Source organism: Bos grunniens, chromosome 8, assembly GCF_055505025.1.
Source record: "Bos grunniens cultivar Pamir isolate PY7600 chromosome 8, Bosgru_T2T1.0, whole genome shotgun sequence".
Classification (NCBI taxonomy): domain Eukaryota; kingdom Metazoa; phylum Chordata; class Mammalia; order Artiodactyla; family Bovidae; genus Bos; species Bos grunniens.
Window position 1 is genome coordinate 63980223 of NC_141172.1, and position 6000 is coordinate 63986222.

Genomic DNA, 6000 nt, shown 5'->3' on the forward strand with positions numbered 1-6000 from the left:
GGTGAGCCTTCAAGTGAAGATGCCATGTGGGCAGGACTATAGCTCTGACCACACATCTGTCTAAGTCAGGGGTGACTGGAACCATATGGATTCTTAGTCTTATCCCTGGGTCTGCCACCCTCACCCTACACTTCAAGCCAGGCTTTCTGAATCAGTGCACATGTGTGATAACCAGCCCCCTCGACTTTCAGTCCCTGCTCTGGGCTTGTCCTGTGGTCTGTTTGCACAGATGTGTCTGATCACTGGAGCCATGTGATGAGGGTCACAGTCCATCATCTAGAGAGAGGTGCTCTCTCATTCTTGACCCTCTGCTGTTAGGACCTGAAAGCTGCAGGGTCTGGAGCCCAGCTAATGACCAACTCTCTCAGTTTAGGAACCTGGGATCCCTAAAGGAGTAGATTCTTCCAAGGTCCTGCTCATCTGACTGGCAGAACCTGGAAGGGCACTAAAGTTCCCCTGACCCTCAGGTCAAAGTTCTAGCAGAAACACCCAGGGCACTCACCTCCCACCACTTTCCCATGGTCTTGTCACTTGGGTATATAAAACTGATGTTGCCTGGGTGACTTCAGAACGAGGGGCACAGTATGGCCATGGAGGCCTTGCTGGGGAAAGACAATGACAAAAGACCCATCCCCTGTATAGTATAGGCGTGGGGGAGAGAGAAAAACAGAGAAAGCGAAGGAGAGAGAGACCATTTGAGGCAGAGGGTTTATTATAGAGCAAGCATGAATAGATTGCAAAGTCGGATGAGACTTTCATGCAAACGTGTATGAGAAAGTAGAAGAATTAAAGCTTTTCTTATCTCCTTGAGAGACAAGTGGCTGCCTCTGGGATGTCTCTGGCACACCTCAGGAGTTAATTTTGGAGGTGAATGTGTTTACAGTTCCAGGGGTTACAAGCCTTTGACCTTGGAGCTATAGCATTGAGGTGTCAGTCTCTTACTGAACCTCCTGATTACAAGGAGATACCCTGAGGAGGGGAGAAGGGAAGACAGCTGCCTTCCTCCCCTCATTGAACAGAGAGTCCATCATCTAACCCTATCATGCCTGTGTTAGTTTCTGATTGCTGCTGTAATAAATTACTACAGTGGTTTAAACCATACAAATGTATTGTCTTACAGTGTGGAGGTCAGAGTCTAAAATGGGCTGGCAGGGCTGTGCTCTCTCTGGAGGTTGCAGGGGGCAACCTGTCCCTTGCCCCTTTCAGTTGCCAGAGCCCACCCACATTCTTGGTTCATGGCCCCCTTTCCCCCTTCAAGGTCTGCAGCACAGCCTCTTCAAATCTCTTTCTCCCTGTTGTTTGCCTTCTGTCATGTCGCTCCCTCTGTAGTCAGCTCCTGCTCTGTCTCCTAGTATAAGGACCCTGATGACTGCATGGGGATAATCCAGGTACTGCAGGGTGAAGTCCCTACAAGATCCTTACCTTAATCATGCCTGCCCCCTGAGATAACAAAGTCACACATCCCAGGGATTACGATGCCTTTGGGTCATGACTCAACCTTCCACATTCCCCAGGCTTAGAGCTCTGCTGGATTCCACTGAGGCCTGATATGGGCCTCACCCCAGTGTCACTGCCCCAACAGAGGTGATAGTTTGGGGTGTGTGAACACTTGTGAGGACAGGTATCTTTTGTCCATCTTTGTAGGCAAAGAGGAAACATGGCTATGAGGTTTCACATTTGGGTCTGAAGCTTAATAGTGTGATAATAAGTAGAAAGACTGGTTTAAAAATGTTTTCATCTTTTGCTGGAGAGCATGTATGCTAAGTTGCTTCAGTCCTGTTCAACTCTTTGTGACCCTATGGACTGTAGCCCTCCCAGACTCCTCTGTCCATGGGATTCTCCAGAAAAGAACACTGGAATGGGTTGCCATGCCCACCTCCTGGGGATCTTCCCAACCCAAGGATGGATCTTGAATCTCTTATGTCTCCTGCACTGGCAGACAGGTTCTTTACCACTGGTGCCACCTGGCAAGCTTGCTGGAGTAGCATTGGGAAGTTCTCTGAACCTCCATGGAGAGAAGGATGCAGCCGAAGGAAACATTCTGCACTACAGGCACTCAGACTCCTATTTCATGGAGTTTGTCTCTTGGAGAATTAAGCAATCATTTCTAACCAGAATTTCCATGAATTATTCAGTGTTTGATTTCTGCCTCTGTATAACAGAAACGCGGCTCTTGCTTTCACCGAGGAAAATGGTTGCTGTGCAGAGATTGTCCAGAAGAAGGAGCCAAAGACTTTGAAATGTGCCGGGAGCTCTGAGCTGATTCTAGGGAACAAGATGCAGCAGCCCCACAAGGGATCAAGCAATATAGCTAGTTGCTAAGGTGCATCCTGCTCACATACTGGGTGCTCAGCTGGGCCCCATGTGCTTTCCTGCGAATCAGTCATGCAGGGCCTGGGACACCTGGGCCCCACCTTCTCCCCACTTCAGGATCCTTGCTTTGGTACATTAGGATAATATAAATTATGAATACTTGCTTTAAAAAAATTATAAAAGAAATATACACACTGAAAATTCAAAATAGCAATTAGTAGTGCCAAAAGCCCTACTGTAGCCTGCCAGGCTCCTATGTGGTATTCTCCAAGTCAGAATACCGAAATGGGTAGCATCCCCTTCTCCAGGGAATTTTCCCAACCCAGGGATCGAACCCAGGTCTCCTGCCTTGCAGGCAGATTCTTTACCATATGAGAAAATGGGAAGCCATTTTAAAAATTGTAAAAGAAATATACACAATGAAAATTCAAAATCGCAATTTGTAGTGCTGAAAGCTAAATATCTTATTAGCTTCCCATAGACATAAATACTATTATCAATTTGGTCATTAGACTTCCAGACATTACATATTTACATTCTTTATTTGAATTGCTGACACTCACCATCTATTTGGAACTCACAGCCTATGTTGACTCATCAGGGTATGTTTGTGCGTTGCCCTCTCCCAGCATCATCTTTGCAGGTTTGCTTGTAGATTATGGGGTTTTGGCTGTGGGATGTGGAGAGGTGAAAAAAAGATAAGAATTATAAGAGTGGACCTAGACACTGATGAGGAAGAGAAGAAAACAGTGCATACCAGCTCAGGGAAACATGGGGCTCCTCTCTGTTCTTGTTTTATCCTCCAAAGCCAACCCAAACTATAATAGAAATCACCTTCTTCTCAAGGACCCCTGTGATCAAAATACCAGGTGACCTTGTGTGTGGAAGGTTGGCAGAACCCTCTCCTTTGGGGGCACATTTGACCTCAGGCTGACCTTGTGATTTTGTTCCCCTGAATCCTGAGAAAGGGGGCTGGCAGCTGAGCCACCAGGCAGCACCGACTGTGGTGAAATAACCCTGACCATGTAAATTGCATCTGACTTTGGGGCTCTGAGAGTGTATGGGCATGTCTGGTGGGAAGCTTCTCCAACTGAGGTGACTCATGACTGGGACTGGCGACAGGAGAGAGCTGGGCTCCTGTGGGGCCGGGGCTTCTGAGTACCCAGGTGGACCTGCTGTCACCTCATTCACCTGCGCTGTGTCTGGGCACTGGACTGCAGCAAGGACTGACCCTGACAGAGGTCCTGGTGCTGCCCTGCCTGCTTGTGACACTTCCTGGCCCAGGTCCTTCTCCGTGAGTCTAGTGCCCAATGGGACCCAGATTATCCTGTAAGTAATAAGACCTTGAGACAGTGAAAAGACTGCTAGAAAGTGGGTGGTAAGTTCAGGGTTACCCGAAGTGGTGGCTGCAGTGGTGTCTGTTCTCCAGACAGCCACAGGAGAGTGGGCTGTCTGGCCAGTTGTTGGGACATGAGCCAAGGGAATTAGAGAGGATGGAGGGACTTGATTCCCCAAACAAAAGCTGTAGAAAAACCAGGGGTCCAGGGCATTACACCTCTCCTTTAGATGTGTGAAGGGATTTTAATGTGAAATGGAGCTGGAGGATATGAAATGGAGAATCACATGCATGTACCCTCAGAAGAATGGAGAGACTGATTCCTGTAAATGCCTGATTTACAGAACACCTAGAGATATCTCTTAATCAATGAACATTCACCAAGGATCTCTTCCCATCCTCAAGCCAAGGAACTTACTGCTTGGATTCTGTGTGGACTTTCCCTCTTTGCACCTCAGGCCCATAAATACAGCAGACCCCAAGCCCTCAGTGGACTCACCTGTAGCACTAACGCATGCATTTCCTGAATTATAATTCTTCTGCTAAACCAGAAAAAAACTCAGTTTCTTCTCAATTGAACCTGCCTCAATTTACCTCTTTATTCGGGTTGACAGTCTTCACCTCATCTCATAAGCTTATATTAATCTATCTTTCCTCTGAATTCTCTACTCAGTGACTCAACCTTAGTCTGGGCAATACTGTCATGACTTCTCATAGGGTCAGAACACATTATCTTTTAAAGGTTTAAAAGACCCTCTGCACACTACTATATTTAAAATAGATAATCAATAAGGACTTACTGTATAGCACAGGGAATTCTGCTCAATATTTTATAATAAACTAAATGGGGCAAGACTTTGAAAAATAATAGATACATGTGTATGTATAACTGAATCACTTGCTGTACACCTGAAACTAACACAACATTGTTAATCAACTATGCCCCAATACAAAATTAAAAGAAAAAGACTTTTTGCAGAATTTTAGCATCCAGTAAGTGGTTAATTGATACTTAAAATGATTAGTCTTTTGCAGTCTATGCTTTTCTTTTCTTTTGTTTCTCCATACAGCCCACTTCACCCTGGCTTGCCAGCTGACATTGTGGTAACTAAGATTTCAGGAGTAGGCATCCCAACTTCCCTTTCTATTACTGCTTTCAGATTTTGTTTTCATGAATGGTTTTACTTTTCATGAATGTGTTTTCTCAGGGAGAGATTCCTTTCTGAAATGATACCTACATTCTGGGACAATGAAGCTCCATGTCTATTCAACAAAGCATCTCCTATTCCTTTACTAAAACTCCATTCTCATGCCAAGACCCCATTAATGATCAAACAAGTAGTATAGAAAGTCCTGGTTGAACACCTGTCATCTAATCCTTCTCAAAAGTGAACTGGGAGAAACCAAATCGTGTGGCAAGATGAATCAAGTTTTTAGTTCTGAATGAATTGGCAGTCCTTTAAAAAATGATTTTGTTTTCAACTGGGAACATTAGAGAAATGTATTAGGATTTTTTTTTTTTTTTGCATCAACTGGGTAAAAATCTTGATTTTGAGGTGACCTTTTATTTTTGTTTTGCAACCAATAATTTATAATAACTATAGTATTTCTTAAAATTTCATATTATTTTCTCCAAGTGGTTTTGGAAATGAGCCCTATATTATTATTATTGTTATCCATTTAAAAAATAAGAAAACTAGATAACTATAAATGGGATTTCCAGTCATGCCATTTTCATTAAAAATACAGCTATCTATTTATCAGACGTGATCCACCCAACACATTTCTAATCTCTATTGTTCCCTCTTGTTCCATTTATTACTGGCCTAAGGAAGCATAAGGCTCAATGATTTGTAAACACAGTAGAAATCCTTAAAAGAGAAAAGCTCAGAACTACTTTTAGAATAAGAAGAAAACCACCATGTGCTTGCTCTTAGCTCCTTAGATTGCATGGCTGATTTAATTCCATAAGTAAACAGCCTGCCCACATTTTCAGATAATGTTATCAACTGAATTCAGTTCAGCACAATACTCATGTCCTGAGTTGGTGAACTTGGGGGAGGGCATTTGCTATGGTGGCCTGAGATGGTGAGTCAGGCTTCAGAGCCCAGCCGCCTGTAGCCTTGCCCTCACTCCAATTCATTCTCCAGTGCCCAGTTTCTTCACATGTAAAGTGGAGACTGTATAGAGCTTCTCCATTTTTGGCTACAAAGAATATAATCAATCTAATTTCGATATTGACCATCTGGTGATGTCCATGTGTAGCATCTTAAATTCAGACTCAAATTGAATAAAGTAGGGAAAACCACTCGATCATTCAGGTATGACTTAAACCAAATCCCTTACAATTA